The 23,273-nt window shown below is 42.5% G+C and overlaps 1 protein-coding gene across 1 annotated transcript in view; it reads right to left on the bottom strand.

Annotated features, from left to right (window-relative positions):
- The window catches only part of PDE1C (phosphodiesterase 1C), a 367,759-nt gene extending 360,984 nt beyond the window's left edge, over positions 1-6,775 (bottom strand). The window contains exon 1 of the mRNA XM_032102433.1: positions 6,757-6,775. The gene's annotated coding sequence lies outside the window, so the exon portion shown is untranslated. The remainder of the gene's footprint in view (positions 1-6,756) is intronic.
- Positions 6,776-23,273: the final 16,498 nt, after the last annotated feature.

Raw genomic sequence — 23,273 nt, 5'->3', positions numbered from 1 at the left:
GGGCTGCAGGTACAAGAGGAGTAGTCCCTCCTTGCAAGGAACATGATGCAAGAAATTTGACAGATTTTTAGTTCACAACATCAGAATATTTTTTTCTTTTTTTTTTTTTTTTTGCAATAGTACACTAATAACCCTTAACACATACAGGTCAATGAATATGCTTCATTAAATGTAAAAATTGTATCTGCTCACCTGTATGTCACAAAGCTATGTGAACAATGGTGAAGTAATTTTTTTTATAGTTTAAACAGTAGTTAATAATCTTCAGGGCTTGTGCTGTGGATTTACTGCATTTTCTTCATTAATTCTACTGCAAGTCTTTTAACCAGGTCTGTACAGCTGAAAAATCATAGTTCCCTCTCTTGCCACCCAGCAACTCCTCAGGAAAAAGAAGTACGTGGTAAAGTGAGCTGACAAAGTTATTTATCTGACAAGTGTCACAATCTTTGCCTTAGTTTCACCAAACTTGAAGAACCAGGAGAACATTCGTGGACTTCTGAATTTCAGAGGTGGTGTCCATTATGCAAAAAGTAGAAGGCAGACATCATTTGCCACAGATTGATAGCAGTATGAACATTTCTTATTACTAATACCCTGTCAGCCAGAACTTTGCACTCGTCTCCTGAAGGTCTCCCTGATTGTCAAGTCAGCTTGTTCATCTCTGAGATCTCCAGAACAGAGAATATTGAATGATTGCTACTTCAAGGAGTCAAAATTTAAGACCAGTAGGACCAGCATACAGTGTTTAAGGAACAGAATCAGCAATCATAGGCTCAACAGTGTATGTCTGCTGCAAAAGGCTGCATTTGGTATCTCAGGTACATATTCTCCATATCTCAGGTAGATATTCTCCAAGCAAAATTCAACACTCAAAGTGATTCTTAGACCATCCGACACGCAGATGTCTGACCTGGACCAGATTTAAAAAAAAAAATTACACTGCGAGCACATATTTCCAGGACAGCATGGAAGCGTGAAACTAAAGGAAAAGGAAAGAACGACCTGTTGCAGGGCAGGCAACAATGGCCACTGCAACAGAGCATTCAGAGAACTTCTGAACAGGCCTCCAGAACACAGAGGTCTGATTCTCACCCACTGGTTACAGCGAGTTCCCATGTTCCTAGTGGTTCTTAGCTTACATGTTTTAAGTTTATTGATTCAGGAATTCTCCACCCAGTTTCATGTATAACTTCATGTTTATGCATTTCCACTAGTTGCTTATGTATTAGTTCTGGAAAGTTCATCCTTCTTCGATGCCCCATTGGTCTACTCATGTAATTCCCTCCCCTAAGTTATCCCCGTTGGTTATTCCCCTGTCATGTCCTACTCCTCACTCGATCCCCATTGGTTGTTTCCCTTTGTTGCACCCCCGTATGAAATGCTGTGCTTTCCCCCCTTTTTCCGGTCTTTGTCCCTGAATTTTCCACCGGCTAGAGAGCAGCTGGAACCTGCGTAGAGACCTCTTTCTCATCCTTTGGCTCTGCCAACGCTTTTACACCACCTTTGTTTGGGGCTTGCTCCTTGCGAAGGAGTCAGCTTTCCCTCCTTGCTGCAGCTGACAGCTTTCCCTGCAGGCTGCAGCTGATCCTTGCCTGCAGCAGCAGAAGCCAAGGACGTCTGCAGCTGGACGCTGTGCTGCCTCGGGCAGCTCCAACATTGTCAGTGAGCTTTAGATCAGTTTCATGCAGGTGCATATACACAGGTGGGCCACCCACGTGAAACTATCACAGCACCAGAGAAAGGCCACCATCTCCAGTACAAGGCAGGAGCTAGAGGTCAGGCTTTGGAATGGTATTGTGGTGGACATGCTATGTGGGCTGCTCTGAGACACAGACTTCACTAGTAGTGGAAGAGATGGGCAAAATACAGTTTGAAAAATGTTGTTAATCAAAAGAGGATTAATTGCTTGGAGTGGTGTTCTGGGTTTGGGTTTTTCGGGGAGTTTTCTCCCATTTCTTACCTGAAAGGAAGAGGCTGTAAGGGGAGGGGTTGTCCAGGAGATGTATAGGAGGTAATTAAGAAGTAAAAGAAATGGCCAAGCACTCTCACATACCACTGTAATGGGTCGGCCAGGGGAACAAGAGTTTGGAAATTTTGGCTGGGGAGTGAGCTCTCTGGCTGGGGGGATTTTTTCTCGGGAATTGCAGTATAATGCCAGGAGAGGTTTTGGGGCTAACCGAGACTTAGCTGGGTGATGGGGGCTGGCCTCTCCCTATTTCGGCTCGGTGGTGGAGGAGAATGGTCATGTGTGTTACAGAGGGAGTTTGGCTGCTCTGGGGACATTGCTACAGTTTAGCTCACTACCCTGGGTCTGCCCATCTCCCTGTTCCAGACCATTTCCACTGTTCCAGCCCACTGTTCCTGGGTCATTGCTACAGTTCAGCTTGCCGCCTGGAGTGGTACCGAGACCAGCTGCTCCCTGTGAGTTTTGCACAGGGAGCCTCTTCTATCTTTATCCGCGCCCGAGCTCCCACCACCACCTCAGGAGGCTCCCGAGCCCACGTCTGAGTGCCCCTGAGGCCATGGGGGAATTATCGCAGCTCCTCTGCCTCACTGGGAGCCAACAGCAGCCCCTGAAGCTGTGGGGGAGTCACTGCAGCCTCTCTGCCTCGCCAGGAGCCAGCAGCGCACCCTGCCTGCCAGTTGTAACTACATCAAAAGGGAAAAAATTCACTTAACGGGTTGGAGGAATCCTGTTACTGTTTCTCTGTTTTGTTGTTGTTTGCGGTTTGCTCTGTTTCTATATATATGTATGTGTGTATATATATATATATATATATATACACACACAAATATATTTTCTAGTAAATAACTGTTACTCCTTTTGGAAGGATTAATTTTGTTATTCCTTTCAGGCAAATATCTTTGCCTGAAAGCCCCATAATTTCAAAGTTATAATAATTTGGAGGGAGGGGTAATCTTTTCCATTCCAGGAAGGTTCCTGCCTTTCTTGGAAGACACCTGTCTTTTAAACTAGGACAGGTGCCCACCAGTACCCTCAAGCAAGAGCTGGCTGAATAGACTGCACAGCAGGAGGTGGCAGATGGGCATGAGGCAGTGCCTGATCCAGGCAGCTCACTGCAATGATGCTAGAGAGCTACTCAGCTTACCAGTCTCACATAATTTTGGGCAGATGGCAGTGTTCAGGAAGAAAACACAGCCTTCAAATGTCTTGCAAGTGTTCTGGATTTGAAGATAAAAGTTAAATCACCTTATCTCAAGTGAGTTCACTGTTACCAAACAGCCCTCCTCATCTCTGCAGAGACCAGCTGGGAAGTTCCTAACCTGCCCAAGGTATCAGTCATTAATTACACTTGGACAATATACAGGCACAGCCCTGACAAAATTGTAATTTTAGTAGAAGCTTGAATTTCATCCTGATATCAAAATTATAATGTAAAGAGCACTGATTTTGCCACACTAGGAATGCTAGGCTTCTTATAGAATGGTGACAAGTCATAGAAGAAGACACTCACTCAAACTTTGGTAGAGAAAAGTTTGCTACATGCACTAACCTCTTCACATACTGATGATAAAACCAGAATAGCCAATAGAAAAATATATATTTAGGACAAGATTCCAAATAGACCTCATTAATTCATTACCTACAGGCAAGAAGAGGAATAAATATTTTAAGGTGATAGTAGATCTTTCATAAAGGCATTTGCTGTTAAAAACAGTTCTACAGAGATGAAAACTTGTCCAGAGTTCAGTAGTGCATCCTTCTGGTGTAAAAACCTTATATTAAAGAGGTCTCCTACTATGAGAAGTATATTTAAGAAATAATTTTAGTAACTAAAAAATTATTTTACACATCTGGACACTCCATAAGCTCACAGCAACTACAGAGGGTTAATCAGATATAAGAGTTAATAAAACACAAGGAGAATGGGATGAAAAATTCTCCATCATTGTAATGATTCAGTGCTTTCTTCGTGCTCCACCTGGATAGTTTTTTCATGTAGCAATGACAACCTCAACAGTGGTGGGTTGACACTGAAATACCAATTAATGACCAGTTGGAATATAAACAAGGCTGGTGTTTGCATACATGATAGTACTGTGTTTAGATTTGAGTGTTGCCATTAAGACTCCAAATCCTGCTGCAGCCCACTAGACAAAGATGTAAGTGAAGACTCAACTTGATGCCTGACCCTAATGGAGTCAATGGCGTTAATGATCTAAAGAAATTAAATCGTCAAAGAGGAGAACTGTAGCTCATAGCCCAGACTTTTGAGATTCATTTAACTGTGGCCTGAGACTTGTCTTGACCTTGTCAAGACCTTGGAAGGACCTTAGCAAATCCAAGAGACCTTGACTTGACTTTGGTAAAAAAAAATTCTTGTAAATGGAGGATAAAATAAGGTCAGCAAAATAAGCAAATGGGGGAGAAAATCAAGGAATTGTATAATCAGAAATAGTCACTCAAGGACTCAAAAATAACAAGGAAAGTTATAAAACCTTCAGAGAAAAGAAGAGGGTCAGAAGTGGGACACCTAGTAAGATCAAGAATTGTCCCTGTCTGAGACAACGGTGAGCTGCACCTCCCTGCCAGACTAACAACTGCCTGGCCAACATGGACTCACCTCATACCTGCATGGAGCTGGTGAGCACATTAATGTTTAGTCCAATAGCATGTTACTCTCAGCTATCCACTCTGCATCTTATCCAGTACAAAGTCAATAACCACATGATCATATACTGTGTACAATCATACTGTAGGGTGTCTACACACTATTAAAGATGTCCATTAAAATTACCTGAAGAGCTGAGGTTTCCTGTTGTGGATAAGCAAAACCATACAAAATGAGGGCCTTGTTACCCTTGTACAATCATGGCTCACTCCTGTTACTTCGGCTAAGTAGAAAAGGATTCTGGGAATGACTCAGCTGAATTAGAGGTAGAAAACAAGTTACATAACCATGGAAAAAAAGTTATATGGCCATCCCGTGTTCACATCATGGTTTATGGTGGTTGGTTGAATTATGTTTGTTGTGCTTTACAAGAATGTAACTGATAAAGGGCTAATTGGTTAAAAAGGGCTGAGTTTTGCAATAAAGCGATTCCTCTTTGTACCTGCTGGGAGGGTCCTTGTCTTTTTACATTGCTGCAGTTTCCAACGACAAAGTATTCCCACTTTCACTGGTCTTTCCTACCTCTGTCAGGGTCATGGTTCTTATCTATTTTTCCAGTAGGACCAGCATACAGAATAGGGAAGCAAACCAACAGCAGTAACCACTGGTTAAACTTTAGAATATGGTCACTTCTATCAGTCTATAAGATGTGACCACAAAGGTCTATCTATTCTGGGCTCCTGCTCCTATAGGCAGTAGTGGAAGAAGAATACTACATTGAAATCACAATTCAGTTTGTGAGTAGAAGTTTATAACCTTTCCTATAATGCTTTCCTTAATTTCTCCTTCAATCCCTACATTCTGCTGAAGGCATTCTAAAGTCAGTCAGCAAAATTTTGTATTTTAGAGAGGGTGATCATGAAATATTTAAGGGTAGAGTTTCAAATTTCAAATTAGTTTGCTATTTGCTTTGTTGTTTCTTCCACCAGAAGGGCATAGTATTTTAAAGCTGGCAAAGAATTTTTTATACTTCAGCTGCAGGCTGTAACAGTCTACAGCACACTAAGAAAGGGTGAGTGGCAGGGTTGTGTGTGGCACTGAAGGGAAAAAAAATTTTCAAGACTGCTTCAGGGACTTCTGGAACCTACTCATTCAAATGCAACTCATTTTGATGGACAATAGGTTTGCAAAAATTAATTATTAGATGTAAAAGAAGTGAAACATCCAGTTCCCATTAACTTTTCCAGGACTTGAACACTTACCTGTTCTGCCCATCATTGAACAAATACCTAACAGCTGGAGGAGGTTTTGTTTGTTGTTTGGTGATGGGTTTTGGTTTTGATTTGGGGAAGAGGGTTGTGGGGGTTTTTTATAAGTGCCTCAGCTTCTCTACTCCCTAAAAACTCAAACTAATTTTCCATGGTGTCCAAACAAGGAACATGCATTTAAACTTTTTTATGCAAGTAGTTCTAAGCTTTAAGCTTACCTACCAAGGTTTGTAAGACAAAATGTCCACAGCAGCATTTCTTTCCTTCTCTATAAACTGCTCTCATTATAAGAAAATGAACATTGAGCTTGACAAAATCTGTTACTTAAGTTGTCTTATATAATAAATATAAATACCCAGTATTACTTTAATAATATTTTAAGTAAATACACAGTTTAATTTAAGTAAATACCCAATACTACTTTAACATATGCAACTCTAAAGAGGTTCTGGTGTCCTAAACATTCACTGTCAGTATTAATTTGCATCCTCAGAGTTTAAACACTTCGCAGTTCCACTTCCCCTCCATTCTTCAAGCTCTATCTCTAGAATCACATTAGCAGATGAAAAACATATCTCACTGCAACATGAGCTAGCCTTTTTGTCCTACAAGTGTGTAACATAACAACAGGATCCAAAAGCACTTGCACAATGCAGATATTGTTAAGGTATAAGAGCCTTGGGAAACCACAACAAGCAAATAAGATAATGTTGAATAAAAGGTTAAAAGTGATTTTTTTTTTCAAACACAGAAGAGGAAGAGACACTGGCATTTTACTTTACCTTCACACACAAAGAAAGGATTATCTGAAGTCATCAAAACTAAGTTACTTTATTTTCTTTGTTTGGCATGTGGTTTTCACCCTGCAGGTGAAATGGTAAATTAAAAAGGAAAAGAAACTATGCATTACTCACCTCTCTTTGAAACATCGATTTCATAATTTCTTCCAGTTCCATTTAAAAGCCCACACTACATCCCAACATTCTTCCAAAGATGGATCTATGTCCAGCTTTTATCACACTGAAATATGTCAAAGTATTTTCTAAAGGAGAAGAAGGAAAAAAGAGGGAGGAATTAAGGGGGAAACAAAAAAAAGACAAAAACCAAATGATGTCACTCTTCTTAAAATTTGTCTCTCGAAAAAAAAATACCATGAGCAACTATATCTGCTTCAACTAGTTTTTTCCATCTTAAATTCTGGGGGTTTTTTTAAGATTGTGCAGGAGCTGCCTACATCTACCAAATATTTGTGCTGGATTTTGCTGTGGAATAAAGATATAAAAAAGATTTGTAGCTACTTACAACAGGGCAAATGGCTGGACTGTTTTGGCAGCTATGGAGTCCAGAGCTTGTCTGGCAAACAGACTGTGCAAGGGATGTAGGGAATGACCTTGAAGTCATATTAGTAAATAAGTACCGTAAGTAAGTAGTGGCCACTGTTTTATTACAGAACAGGTATGGTGGCCACTTAATTTTAAAACCCACTGTTCTCAAAAGAGAAAAAAACAGATGTTAGGGGAATAAACTGGAGGAATACAACCAACTAGATGCAGGGAATAAGAGGCAATAATATGCAAGATTTAAAATGCTTTCATTGTTTAAACTGCTTCTAGGACAAAGGTTCAGCCTTGGACATACTTCAGTCCAAACTCTTTACATTGTCAATGCTGGACTTAAGACCCAATTCTTTGTCCAGGGTTCTCCTCATCAAACTAATATCCCAGCTTTAAGTAGTGCTAATGTTTCTGTATCACTGCCAAAGCATTACCATCAACCTCCATCAACGTGTATGGCCACCACTTTAGCATAGACCAATGCATAGACTTCCTCATTGTTTATTTTGCTCATGACAAAGTAGCTTTCAAGAGATCTGTCAAGACTTCACCTCCCTCTAAAGAGAACATCCCTGCACAGCCTGTTTCCCAGTGTGAATCAGCACACAGGAAAAATAACCTCTTGTGCAGTAGCAAAGCATTAGCAGCTGTCAGTGGTTTGGTATATTTTACATAATGTATGTTCATCTAGCAGAGTTTTCTGGTGTCCTTTCTTCTGCCCTCAATAGTCATCTTAATCCCATAAAGCAGTAACTATTATAGAAGTATTATTCAGTCCTCAGTGCACAAAAGAGCAATCATACTTGTGTATATTGTGGACAACAAAATTCTTATCTATGATAACTACCTGGAATGAGGCAGCTTGGGATAACTTCTGAGTCCATCACTGGTTTTAGTGCCTGCAGAGTTGTAGCTACTAACCAGTGGCTTGCCATTCCTCATTTCTACCACACTGGGGAGGATCACAATGCCTCCTTTCTTCCTACAATTCCTCATTTTTCTGTTTTCCATGGCAAGAGCACTGTTGTGTGCTATCCTCTTATTAGCTTCTTTCATGCGTTCATCCTACACAATCTTGTCCTGACATTTCTTTCTACTTGGGATAGAAATCACTGGGGTACCAAAATCAGGGCTCTAGGAAGAGTTTATTTTCAGCCATTTTGTCCCATGTCTCCCCCTGACAAATTTTTTTCCTTCGATAAACAGTACCGGTCTCTGGGCTGCAAGAATTCAGCTGCTTATCAAACAACAAAAGAAAAGAGAAAAGCAAGAAAATTACCTGGGTTTTATTTCAGGTCATTTCACAGACAGAAATCCCTAACATCCAAATTTCAAGTTTTCAGTACCTTTCTGCCCCCTGGTCAAAGTACTTACTGGTAGAGAAATGTTAATATCTAGTTACATGCTTCCTCCATATCACAGGCCTTCAGCAGAAAGTACCATTATATACCTGGTTTTTACACAGTAACCTCCAGTTCTGACAATTTTTGTATATATGCTACTATTGCTCCCCACCTCTGAAAAATTGATCCTTCATTGTAGTAATTTAAGATTAAAGTCTCTTTGCAGCTAATCTTTAGCATCTGCAAGAGATAATGCACTTTTTTTTTCTAAATTCCCTTTCTTTTTACCAATCTGCATTTTTGGAGATTTGCAGTGGTGCAGAATGGAAACAGGTCCACTGTCTGAGTATCTTACACTGGGCCTCAAACTCCATCAGCAACAGCCAGTCTGGAGAAAAGCTTGAAAAATAAACTCTGAAAGCTAAGATACAAATCAGACAAGAGGAGCCACTGGGTTTTGAATCTCATCTCTAAACCAGCCTTGTTATTTTGGGTACTGTTTTCTAGCTATTGCTTAGATGAAGTTGATGTGAAGTGGTAGCAGCAGGAACCAGCAGCACCGCCACTGTGCAGTGCTTCAGGAGACAATCCTGATGCTGTGCAACATCAACAGCACATCAGACAGATCTATGGTGCAAGACATACAATTACGGACAGAACAATCCTAAAATGGCTAGCTTGCAAAACACTAGGTAAAGATCACATGCTGTTTTCCATTACATAGTAAGTAACTGTGGAAGAGCCTACACTGACAAACATCTGAGCTTTATCAGTCAAGTCTACTGGACCCTAGGCCATTGACATGAACTATGTTTTAGCTGTTGAGCATTTGGAGGAAATTACTGAAGAACTGGTTAAGTTTTCTGTTTCTTCTGAACTATGGTGCTAGTGATATGAAAAACAGAACAAAACAAAAACCCAGCCCAAAGAAAAACATGAGAAAGTCTCCAAAATCCAGAACTTCTTTAAACATAAAGAAGTCCTTTTTTTCTTTTTCACTATCGTAGTTGCTGTAGTTTGAGTCCCTGTCTCAGCTATAGTATCCTCAAATGCAGTTTGGGTTCCTGCCTCAACTATAATCCTCTGAGAGTGCTGAATTGTGGCCCAAAAGGCACTGTGGCAAAGCCCCAGTACAGAGTGAGAAGCTGCGGATTTTCATTGCAGTTGGCAAGGCACCTTTCTATCTGTTTGCCAGGGTTGATCACCTGTTCAGGTGTAAAGTCTCAGATAAAAGGAGGGCCTTTCACTTTTTGTCCAATATTTCAACAGTTTGGGATTACTTAATAGTTTAGCGTAATACAGGTAAATTAAATCTTAGAGAATAAGAACGAGAAAGTATTCTCCATTTAAATAAAATCCAGAAAGGAGAGACAAAAGAAATATGCATTTAAAAGTCTATCAAATAGTACAGGAGGTTCAGCAACATCCTTCTAATGAAAAATACCTTCTGATCAAATAGACAAATTACCTAATCATTGAAGAAAGAAGTAGTAATATAAAGACTTAAGTTAGTAAGCAAACAGTAAAACTCCATAAACATTTATATATATAATCCATAGTGTGATACATTTATTTCATTTGTATTCATCAACACACAACCATCAAGCCAGATTTTGCCTTTATAAGAAAAATAGACTACAGCAAACCATACCTAGACATACTTAACCATCATTTAACAAAATACATTGTCCTTAGATGCCCTGGTAGAGTTCAGTACTCAACCATCTCATTGCTATTGTTGCCTTGCATACAAGAACTGCTTTGAATCAATTTGTTAATTAAGGATTTGAACTTGGAAGGCTCTTTGTGTTCTGGCTTCAATCCAGCAAAGCACTTAATGCACCTGCGCTCTTTAAGCACTAAAACGGTTTCAATAAAGTAGGACAACTTATGATTTTAGAGCTCAATTGCATGCCTAAGTCTTGCTGGATTACAGCCAGAGCATTCAATACCTTGCAATAACAGACTCCAAGCAAAAATTATCATTATGAAAGTAAGTAGGATAAATGTGATACCATTTTTTGCTAAGTTTTTGTAACAGAAAAAAAAGCATAAAGTGTTTGTTTCTTAATTTACAGAATATTTTACCTGATTAGAAACTTTAATACATGACTGTTCATCTAATGCATAAAATCAGCTTTATGGGGTCCAACAGCATATGATGTAAATAAACTAAGCTAACTATATATGTTATTGCCCCATGACCCACATAAAAACATACAGCATTAACAGGAACACACACTGTCTGGGTTCTGCACAGTAACTTTGCAGTCTCCAGATTCACAGTATGTTGAAGGACTACTGAGTTTAACAACCAACATTATAAATTAAAAGATTAATTGCAAATTAATTGCAGATTTTAATGTGAAACAGAACCTTTCTCCAATACCCTTGTCTTCAGATTGTTGAAGCTGAACAACAATGATCCATTGTTACCAACGTAGAAGAGCAAGTGTAATTATGGGGCTTTTTTGCTAAACAGAATTACAGTGTAACCATGGCAATGAGGTGTTGCTGTGGGGTCTCCTGCAACATGCATTAGACAGAGAGGCCCGTGGAAAGACATAGGGACCAATTCTTGATAGATGTTTCAGAGACCTTTATTTTACAGCTACATGGCCGGGGGACTGCTGAAGAACTGAGCAATCACGGAGCAACCACGGTCCTTCCCGGGCAGGGGAACACAAAATAACCAACGGGGAACAGGATTAGGGTACATGTTACCAGGGAGCAGGGAGATCCCATGCCTCTACCCCAGGGTCCCCTCTCCCAGGACCCCATGGCAGGGGGGAGGAACCCCAACACCTCACCCTTTTGTTTTAACTAAAAGAGATTTAAAACTTAACATTGGAAACAACTGGATAAACATAAAATAACAAGAACAGTTTCAAAAGAAAACAAGCCACCCTCCTGAGTCTCTAAATGTCCAAACAGATTTTTTCCCTGGAGCATCTTAGGGCTGGAAGAAGGGAGACAGGACTCTCTGAGCATGCTTTATGGGGAAACTGAGGCAGGAGAGCGTTTCCTTCATCTGTACCTGTTGGGGCTCCAAACAATGACAGTTAATTTCTTCCCTCCCCCTTTTCATCCTCCCCTCGGCATCGGAGAGGAATTGTGGGGAAAGGGAATTGCATAGGGAAGCCATGGGGAGAAAAACAGATTAAGAATAAATTGGGGATCGGGTAAACTTAGGAAAGTGTTCATATTGTGTAGAGGGATTCCTTGTGGAACAGGGGCATATGATACCCCAGGAAAGTCTGGCCAATCCAGGGTTGCTGAGGAAGAACCCCTGAACTGGCCTCTGGCTGCAGGCAGGCCTGGAAGACACCTGGCAGCAGGCAGCCTTGAAAATCCTTGGCAAAGTTATACACTGGTCGGCTCCCCCGCTACTTAGAGGCTGTCTTGTGGGAATAGGGCGTGAATCTTTGCAAAGTAGATATAAGTTGGTGTAAGTAAACAATAAAGCGGAGCACGATGCTCAAATCGTATCGGTGTTCATGTCGTGACTCTGGCTGGCTCCCCTGCACTCAGATCCCCCCCCCGCCAAAATATTTGGTATGGGGTAAAAGAAAGTAGGCTGCGGGTACGGAGGTTGCTGGTATGGATATTGTTTACAATTTTGTGTATAACGGCTGCCTTTGACTGGAATACCCCCAGGCCCTCTCGCATGGCCCGCGTGCGGGCCTTTTCTTCCTTGTACGATGTCAAATTGTACAACTTCTCCATCTTCTACACTTTGGAGGTATTTTTCAGGGTTATTCTTCTTAATGGAAGTTCTATGGATGAATACATCTTCCCCTGTGTCATCTCATGTTATAAAACCATAGCTGTTTTTGATGTTTTACCATTTCACAATTCCTGTGACTTTCATTGCTAGTACTTCTCCTATTACATGCTTGCATCTGTGTCGTGGCTGCTGGTCCTGCGCAGCCACTGCTTTGCAGACTCCAACATCTCAGTTGGGCCCCCACATTGCTGCTGCTCCGTGCCGTCTGAGCAGTTCTGCTTCGGCGCCTGTTTGGGCTCTGCACACCCCCACGTTGCCATTGCCGCCGGCCCCGTGCCCTGCGAGCGGTTCTGCTCCACCAACTCACTCCATACTGCTTTGTGAGCGGCCCCGTTTCGGCTCAGTGCTGCACTGCGCGGTTTCTCGTGTCACTGTGGAAACCGCCACTTCTTACTCTACAAAGCTCTCCAATCCATGTGCTCAGAGCGGGTTTCCACGCTGCCCCCTCCCCTCCCCCCCCATCTCCGCAAACAGCCAGGGAACGAGCAAGAGCAGTCCCGTGCACTGGTTCCTGGTTCCTGGCTGCTTGCAGGGGTCACCTCTCTGCTGCTAGTGACCCACGGCACCCGCGGCGCCTGCGGCGTAGCTCCCCCACTACCAGTCGCATGGCAGGGAACCCCTAGACAGGGATGGGGTCCATGATAAGGTGCAGGCTCCTGAGGGGGCTGGGCGCATCCAGCGCAGGCACCTCTCCTGGCACAGGCAGGGGAGACCCTGTGGCTGCAGTCATGCGCCCCTGGGATGGCCGCTGCACGATCCCAGCCATGCGATGACGGTCATCTTCTGCCATAGAGGCAATAGGACCATGCACATGCTTCTCAAGAGATTCACCAATCACAGGAAATGCACAGAGAAGTTCTATCATTAGTACATGTTTTGATTGAGCCATTATCTCATCCAAGACCTCGAGCCAAAAATCGCAGAGACCAGTTTTAAGAGGACTAAAGTCAAAAAGTAAGTCTCGAGAAACATAAAAGAAACTTTTGAAAAGCCAGTCAAAAAAATGTTCTAGATATCCCGGAGCAAGTTTCATGTTTTGCTGTGCCAGGATTTTTTTAACTTCCAGATAAATTTCTTTCTGTGGCTTCGACAGCCACATTTCCCACAATTCCTCCATAGTCCAGAGAGAACAGCCAAACAAAAGCAAGAATAGAGATCTAGAGAGTGTCTTTACTCACGAATTTTTGGGGATCTTCAAAACCTTGATTGTTTCACAGTCGCTGTCTCCAGGGCACTGTTATGTTGCCCACATTCTCTACCATCTGTTGCTGTGGGGTCTCCTGCAACATGCATTAGACAGCGAGACCCGTGGAAAGAAATAGGGACTGATTTTTGATAGATGTTTCAGAGACCTTTATTTTACAGCTACATGGCCAGGGGACTGCTGAAGAACTGAGCAATCATGGGGCAACCACGGTCCTTCCCAGGCAGGGGAACACAAATTAACCAACGGGGAACAGGATTAGGGTACATGTTACCAGGAAGCAGGGAGACCCCATGCCTCTACCCCAGGGTCCCCTCTCCCAGGATCCCATGGCAGGGGGGAGGAACCCCAACAATGAGGGAAGAAAAAACTCACAGTAGTAGAGAACTATAATTAGAAGCTCTTAGACCGCTCTGCAGAAGAGCAACTAGGTTGGGTTTTAGACTGCTCACACTCCCCATTTCTTTGAATCCAGGGCTGATGTTGCCTTCCCAGCAGACATGGCCTCACTCTGCCCAGGGGCTTTCACTGGTACAAAAGATAATGAGTAACCAGCTGGAGGAGCTTGGGGCAGTACTGGGAATGAAGCTCAGGTATGTCACCTGCTGAATTTTCCACTATGAACACACTCAATCCACCCTTCATGGGCAATAGGCCTTGCTTCCCACCTAGGGTGGACCATTATGATATAGAGTGTTCAGGCCCCTGGGGTTTCTCCTCAGCTGAGCTGGACACACAGTCTAAAAGCAGAGTCAGTGGAAGAAGGAATTAGGATTTCATCACATTTGTCACACCAACATAGCAAATCCCCCTACTACACTCCATGCTTACGGCCAAATGAAGAATATCCTCTGCCCAGCCTCTTTCTTCCTCACTCCTTTAAATAATGATTGAATTAGCCAGACAAGCTTTTTGAGTTCAATTATACTCTGCCTTGAACCATATAGTTGACTTTCTGAAAGTGTTGCTGTTCTGCATGAAAGCATTCCAAATGAAGTAGCACAAGTGAAAGTGCTCTGTAGCCCTCAGGAGAGCAAAAATTCAAGCCTGGATAGCAGAGACTTGGAGAGTCTATTCTGACATCTAGCCTTTACCTATACAACGGAGATAGCAATGCTTTCCTAGTGAGGAGGGATGCCATGGGTATTTGGAATACAATCCAAGATCCCAGCAGGTAAGAGAAATTTTTTTAAAACGGTATTTATAGAAGAAGAAAGGATCATTTTTCATTTCTCTCTTAATCTCTGCAAAACCAGATTTCAAACACAGATCCCTTACTCTGTCCTTGCATTTTTTTAAGTTCAATGTTCTCTGAAGAGCATAGGAAACCCTGATATATGGGAAAAATCAAGAACATAATAGGAAGTATCCCATCTAACTTCTCCCTCTCTCTTCCCTAAAACTAAATAAAACCAGGAGAATAACATCTACAGACCAATTAAATTCAATAGGTTGAAGCTACTCACAAGGGAACAGTCATATTTTAAGCAAACAAATCCTGTTTAACACTCTGGAGGACCATCGGCAAAAGGCTGCATTCAAGTTTTACCGTTCTCTTTTCAGCTGCTTAATTGCCACACACTGAAATACTCTTAAAAAAGGAATTCAGACAGATCAAACTGGAGTATACTAATTAATTTACAGATGGGGGTTATGGGGGTGTACAAAGTTGTTGTCTGAAGCCAGATAAGGAATCTCCTGCCTTTGCTCGGTCTCACAGAGAATATGGCCTGAGCACTCAGCTCTGCTGGCCCCTTACTTCTCCTCAGGATCTCTTGGGGTTCATTCAGGAAGCCCGAATTATTCCTGGGATGTGTCCAAACATCTTTTAAATGCTCAGCCTCACTCACCTACACAAAATAACTTCAGCTGTTTTCTCTGCTCACACATTGGCCATATCTCTCCTCCTTAGACTCTGCCCAGTGTCTTGCCAGTCCTCACATCCCAAAGATGGGGAGACTTGGGCCCTACTGGCGCGCAGACACAGCCCCAGTTTGTGGCCACTGACTTGCTATGTGCCAGCATTGCTCCCTTCACTGGCTTCACCCCCAAGAACTGGCCAAACCACATGCTGCCCCTTCTCTGTTAAGCAGGCACAACACACTCTAGAGCACCAGGAGTCTGCCCACAAGCTTCTTGTACGTAGCTACCACAAAAAAGGTACATAACAATGGAAGAGGATAGAGGAGGTAAGACATAGACAAGGCTGCATAGAGAAACTTTAGAAGTTCTATCCTGTTCTATTTTCTGCAATGTTTATTGCTTCTCAGTGCTGAAGAATCTTCCTGTAACCTTTTTACTACTTCATTCTGTACTGGAGAAAAAGAGAGAAAAACTGCTAGCAAATAGTACTATTCAGAGCACTAGATGTTCAGCAAGTTCTGATTTCTTCATTAATGACTAGTGTATTCAGGTAGTAACAAACTAACAACATTTTTGCTTTCTGAGAAAAAAGATAGTTAAAGGATATTTAATACATCAGAAAATCTTTCCTGGTTATGTGTACCAATAGGAAGAAAAACAGTAGAACACCAGGTGTTGGGGGAAGAATTCATTATTTACTTGCTTTATTAATTCAATTATCAGTATTTTCAAAGAGAGGAGCTGACTACAGTGAATGACTGGGGGCCAGGGAAAAAACAGCAAAATGGTAGTTTAAATCATTCTTATGATATCTTCTGTTGAAGACACTTGCATGTGAGACATGAGTGACAAACTGATCAGAGATCTCTACCAGTTCCTACCTGGTCTGTGAGCTGCTTTGAAACAAAATCCATGCTCTGAAGATTAATGCACTGGGACGAGAAAAGAATTGTAATTGACCTGGGTTTTATTTAAAAGATTAATGATCACTGTTTCACAAGACTGTCAATAAAGACAGTACAGTTGCTGAAATTGCTTGAGGGAAAGCCTCAAGAAAATGTAGTTTCAGTAGAATAAAAAATCATGTATTAAATCAGACGATATTTTTGAACAGACAACTACTTTCTGTTTAATAAAAGTCTATGTCTATCATTCCTGTGCATTTCAAACAGAAAGCTTGTGTGAAGCTATGTACTTCCCAAATAATCCTTTCCTAAACCAAAAAAAGAACCATTGTGTACTAAAAGAAGGCACAGCTTCTACATATAGAAGTTAACAGGTGGAAAAGACATGGAAAGTTTCATGCATTTTCACCTGCCACAACATCCCTTGGTATATAGGCATCTCTCCCTGACAGTGAAACCAAAGCAAAGAAGGGTTTAAAACTTCAGCCCAGTGTGTTTAAACAGAGAAGTATTACCTAACATAGTAATTAGTATTACCATACCTAAATAGTTCTCAGTAACTACTGTGAGACTAGTACTGATTCTCTTATTGGTAGTTTTAAATCCTAGGCAATTGCCCAAAAATCAAAATTAATTTCCCCACTGTTTAAAGAAGTGTACAAGAATCACATAATTAGGTCTCACCTGCTCAGAAAAGTAGTGTTTGAAGACAGTAGATTGTAGCAGTGAATAAGCCAAGCCATTAAGAATAATCCTCTTTAAGTATATGAAGTGTAAAGCTCTGTTAATATGAGAGGATGATCACATACTTCAGATCTTGTAAGAATCCGTAAGCCTACATTTATTTTTTAATTTGTGTTTAAAAAATTAGATGTTTAAGGCAATACAAGAAGCAGCAATGGGTCATATATGGCAGAATGCTGTGATGCCACAATATGAAACATTCACAACTCCACACTGGCCTTCTTTATATGTGAATCACATGATTGTACAGCTTGCATTAATGACCATATTGCTAAGGAGACCTGAGGCTTCTTGGTTATAGCCATCTATAATAACGAAGACAACCAACTTATACAAGACGAAGTTGCTGGGGAGAGAGAAGTAACAACAAAAAGTGTGCCAAACATGAACTTATTGCAAAGAAACATGACAGAAAGAACATGATGCTGTCCATGATGATTCATAGAGGAAACTCTAGCAGATGCTTTGCTAATAAAAATGGTCCCCAAGGACCATTTGTATTAACCTAATCTATTTTGTAAGCCTTAAGAATAATTTTATATTCTCTATATATGTATGTAGTGGTAAATATAAGAAATTAGCAAAACAAGAATGCTAAAGAACACTGAAAAAAGAAAGAAAGGCTGGCCAGGGGGTAATACAGGCAAGATCATTTTATGCTGGCACCTTCTGTCTTGAGAGAAAAACTTGGAGGTGTTGAATTTTGAAAGAGGAATGAAAATTTTGATGGTGGACTCCTGGAAGAGAAAGACTAAGTTCTTTTTCCTAGGAAGGAAAGAACACAGACCCAGTATTAAAGGTACTGTTGAGAAGCTGCTCAATAACAACTGGAGCTCTCTGGGAGCAATCCTTGTATGTACAGAATTTTGGAGGTGGAATTGAAATTTCAGAGGAAACCCTGGCTCCTGACTCTCTGAGACTTGAGGATTATGTACTTCATAGATCTCAGGAGGAAAGTGAAGATAAAAGGGTGTGTGCTGCAGTTCAGTAGATGCAGTTGAAGGTGGAGCCAGCAAGAGCTTTCTCACCAAGCACTTGAGTGAGCTATATTTTTGTCAGATACTTGCATTTTGGTTGCTGGTCTCTCCGAAAGCTAAAAAACTTCCTTAGCACATATAACTGGCCAGTTTGAGTGTGTGCACTTAAGACCTCTGCACATGGAACAGGAAGGTCAGAAAAACATATATGGATTTCATTTGAGTGACTGGACGTTTTCACATTTCGGCTGTCCATTTGGGGATTATGTGTTTACACAGCGCCATCTAGTGCCGATGTTGAACACAACATAGGAAAACTTGACGATGTACTTAATAAACAAAATATACCCTGCTTAGCGGCAAACAACTAGATGTAAAGCTCTTAAGGTCCAGGTCTTTCAAAAAACTGTGGCCCGAATACAAGAGATCTCACTAACCTTCAATTTCCAAATTTGTATCTGCAAAAAAAGGGTGGCACTTATGTTTCAATAAAGCCTCTACTATCTAAAACCAGCATGATGCACTGAAAATTAAATCTCACCTAAAAGTAGGATCAGGAACTTTGTATTCTCTGGAGTCCAAAACATCCATCAGTTTAAAAGAGGTATCCTGGAAAGCTTGGAGAGAGAAAGTCTGGGACATTTTTCTGTGCAAGAAGTGCATTGGACTCTCTTCAAGCTCGCGTAGAGTATCACGGGGCCAGGGGGGCTGGGGGAGGGGTGTGGGGTGTGGGGCGCGGGGGGGGAAGGGGGGTGATGGGCAGTATGAGTGAAGTTTGCAGGATGCAAAGGGAAGGAAGCTGTGCTTTGATTGTGGAGCGAATGGATGTTTCTGAACATAAGGGGGAAAGTCCGAGCCAACTTTTTCCCCGGCACAGTTATCCATGTGAGACATAGCCAGAAACTTTTCGGTGCCAATTGTTGCCAGCACAACAGAGAATGGTATGATATGAAGAGCTGAGAAGGAAAGCGCAGAGCATCAGCATGTTTTGACAGAAGCAGTTTGTCCATCCTGACACATTTTCTGTGCAAGAAGGAGATGGCCATATCGGACTCTGAGAATACGACAAGGCACTCAGCTGAGAAGGCAAGTGCATAGCTTCAGTGCTTGCTCTGAAGATGAAAGGCTGTGAGAAAAATGCAAGGGGGCAGGTTAGCGAAAGCTTTCTGTCCTGGCACATTTAGCTTTTCCAAGTGGAAAAGCCGTGAGGTTTTGCTGTGGACTCGGTGACATTGAGAGGGCAGAAGGAAAGTGCAGTAGTGCAGAAGGAGTGCACTCAGTGCATCTGAGTGGTGCAGAAGGAAAGGGAGAATCACCTGCGTGCCTGGCAGAGTCCATAGAATTTGTTGTGTGGAAGCAGTTGCTGGATGTTTTAAGCTTTTGGGGATCTGCGAGAGTGAGAAACTCCGCTGGTACCTAAAGCTTGAGGGAAGGCACACTTTTCCAGGTTGTATGAAGGAGTCCAGTGGGTGCCAGGTAGGGCTTGAGCAAGAAAGATCATTCTCCGCTGACACTGCCACCAGTCCTACAAGAGACTGGTGCTATGCGCTTTCCATCACAGCTCTATCTACTATGGCCTTCGGGCACTCTGGCAGCCTGAATCTAAACCAAAGGGTCTCCAGCCATGGCTCACACAGAGAAATGTGCTGAGAGAGAGAGGGAGAGAGACTGCATTCGCTTACCTTGCTGTCTTCCTGACATTTGAAAACTTCTATTGGCACCACAAAGAGGTTCCACTCACTGTCCTCTTAACAACCTTGAAACCGCACACGTAGCTTGATGGTCTGCACTTTAAAGCACCTCAGTCTTTTGTGGAGGGCTGGGAGCCCTTGGCAAAAGAGCCCTCTGCTCTCCCTTGGAGAAGAGAGGCCTGAGAGCAAAAAGACTATGCCCAGAGATAAGCAACCTTCCTCAGGTCATGGCGAGAAAGTGAACCACCCCCCAGCATGCCTTGTTTCTATATGGTAATGGCCTGTACCCAGTTGACTAGTTGGTTTTTACCTCAGCCCCTGCCTTCCCCATATAACCTCTGCCCCCTAGCCCTGATGGGAGGGAGCCTTGTCCCTGGCTTCCCTTCACAGGGACTGCTGGACAATAAAAGCTACCCTTGTGGAATCGCCATATGAGGCTCCTGTCTCGCTGTCCCGGAGTTCACCTTGGGTGATTTCACAAAGAGCTGATTCACAAGAGCTGGAATCACTTGTAGCTGAGAAATCACTACACTTGCTAAAATCACTCACTTCCCAGGAGAGGCCTGCCACCACCCCTGGAAGAGTCATTCCTTGCAGGACATTCTCTCTAGGAAGGTTGTGGCACACTGGGTTGTCCACCCCCGGCTTCCAAAGGGAAGCAAACAGTCTTTAACCTCAGTCTAGCAGAGGTCCAGCTCGTGGCGCTTTGCTGGAAAGTTTGGAGACAAAAGCACTAGCGCAGTGACCATTTCTGTGCTGGCACGTTTCTCTAAGTGAGAGCCAGACGGCCACTTCGGACTGCATGAGACTGAAAGGGTATTGGGGTCTCATACATAGCCGAGGGAAAAAGTGAAGTGCAGAACTCACCCGGGGTGAGTGCAGAATACAGGCTACGAAGGGCAAGGTGAATGCTGTCGGTGGGCTTCTGTTCTTAGCCCTGTTGCATGGGAGCAGCTGCCAGCGGTTCTAAGGTTTGGAACTGGTCTCTGCAAGAGTGAAACAAGGGGACGGTCCATACCGCTTGGAGGGAACGTGCCTTCAAACAAAAGGCTGCCACAGGAAGGGGTAACAGAGGAAGTTCTTCTCTCCTGGAGCCTTTCTCTGTGACACAGGGACACTGTAACCACTGCTGGACTGAAAGTGCAGGAACGGTACAGAGAGCTGACAGACGACGAACATGCAGAGCACCATGGAATGATCGCAGGTCACAGGCTGCAAGAGGAGCGTGACTGCCACCTGAACGCAGTCCGAACGCAAGGTATTGGTTGTAAAGGGGAAGGCCAGCAAAAGCTTTCTGTGGTGGATCATTTTCCCAGCAGAGCTGTACACTGGAATCAGTTCGGTTTCGCTTCAGACTCCACATGCTTAATCATGGTGTGATGGCTGAGAGGAAGTGTAGCAGCAGCTTGTTCGGTGTGGTTTATAGGCTGCAAAGGTGAATGTGCCGGCCAGTGATGGGATTTTGTTCTTAGACCATTGGCATGGGAGCAGCAGCTGAGTGTGTTTTAACGTTAGAAGCTAGGCTCTGCGAGTGTGAAGAATTGGGACAGTCCATATAGCTGAGAATGAAGGGGCATAGCCCCGGTGCATGGTGTATTTCATTGCTGCCATGAGAAGGAAGGATCCAGCAAGTGCTTCTGTCCTGGCACGTGGTTGTCGTGTTCAGAGTTACGGGAACGTGTTGGTCTCTGCCAAAGTGAAAATTCGTGACAGGTGCTTCCTTTGCATTCCTATGATCCTTTATGTAGTCACAAACAGTTAGAACTGGCTGAAATGCAATTTAAAAAATTAAAATTTATTTTGAGAAATTTAGAAGTGAAAGGAAACTCTGCTCCCATCAGGAACCTAACAGCCAGGAAAATGTTCTGCTGAGCCTGGTGAGAGACAGGAACGTTGCTTCTCCTCACACAGGCATGGGACATGCTGACAGGCAGCAAAAGGATTCTACACGTGCATGGTGCTATGCAGGTGTCTTCAGCTCTGTCTTGTGAATTACAAATCATATTCTAAAAAGTGTATTGCTGCAGTAGGGCTGCTGTTCTTTTTTAATGTTTAGAATCTCAGCAGAAATTTTTGCACTTTTAATTAAAAAGATATTATAGGGTTATGGGTTTATATACCACAAGAGTACTCCTGGATGTAGTTTTGAAATGGTTCTCAAATACTAAGTTGTGTGTTAATTCTTAATTACAACAATTCACAAATTGTTATAATGCTCTTTATCATTCAAGCTATCTCAGTCTCTTTTACTGCTTCTCTGGATTAATATGAAGTCGCATTAGTCATCTTTTGTCAGTAATCCCTCACAGGTATTTGTCTTATTTATTGTGATATCTCATGTCTATAAGGTACTAATGTTCTAAGGGGTAGCTGCGTTGCTCAATGAAACAAGCAAAAGTAATAAGGAATTTAAGCCCAAAATTTGTAAACCCGCAACATGCAAAAAGCTCATACCATATCTCATTAAAATATAGCACTAATACCTAAGAATAACAAATTTTTGTGTCAGTTCAACAGAAAGAATGCTGGTAACATTTTTAATCTCATAGACACAATCTCACTTTTAATTAAAATTTATTTGTGTGGTTATTAATTTCTAGACTATCTCATTAACTGTCAAAATACTTTATAGCTGTTTGTTAGGAATCCGGGATTAAATTCCATTTAGTCTCAGTTCTGGGTGACTGTGGATACTGCAGATCTCAATTTATTCTCTGTAAAATAGAAAAATACGCTTTTTTGAGGCAGCTAAAGGTAAAATTCAGTCTATAAAAGTAATTCAACATAACAAAATGTTCACATTTTCATCTTAACTCTAGAAACAGCATTTTCTGCTGAAAACCAGCTTTTGCTCCAGTGGCAGTCATTCTTGTATTCTTACTGACTTGTTCTGCCAGAACAGGGAGGAGGGTCAGGGTACATAGGGGAAGGAAAAGGCCAGGTGGGGGTAGCAGGAGGGTGGACAGGAGGGGTAGAAGAGGAATAGAGGGTTTGGGTAGCAGAGTAGGGACAGGGGAGGAAGAAGGGTTAGGGGGGTCAGCTCGTGTGGGGAGAGAAGGCGGCTTCTGCTTTAAATTAAAAACACATTGGGGAAAATAAATCTGTGTAGGAATGTCTCATTTCCTCTCCTGGATGTGTTTTTGTGTGATCAGTTCCGATTCCAACTGCTCCCAGGGGATTTTCATCTCATGGGGTTATAAAGAGCTTCCGGGGTCTGAGCACATCAGAAAAAAATGGGAAAACTACCTGGATCAGGCATTGGAGCCTCTCTGGGGCATCCCAAAGGTCTGGCAGCACCCAGCATTCCTGCCTGGAATTTGGGGGGTCCCAGCACAGCCCCTCCATAATGTCCCTGTGAAGCTGGCACTGCCCAGCATCCCTGAAAGGGATTTGGGATACCCAGCACAGGCCCCCCAGCACATTCTACTGCTTCCCCAAGTCCCCTTTAACCAGGATCATTTTTTGAGGTGGGGGCACACAAACCCAGCAGAATCGGTTTTAAACACTGTACTAGTTTGAAAACAAACCTGTGGGAGACTCCAAGTCAGAACTACAATTTAATAGGAAAATTAAAAATAAAGGC

The sequence above is a fragment of the Corvus moneduloides genome, chromosome 1 (assembly GCF_009650955.1).
Source record: "Corvus moneduloides isolate bCorMon1 chromosome 1, bCorMon1.pri, whole genome shotgun sequence".
Classification (NCBI taxonomy): domain Eukaryota; kingdom Metazoa; phylum Chordata; class Aves; order Passeriformes; family Corvidae; genus Corvus; species Corvus moneduloides.
This window is presented reverse-complemented; position numbering and strand designations above follow the sequence as displayed.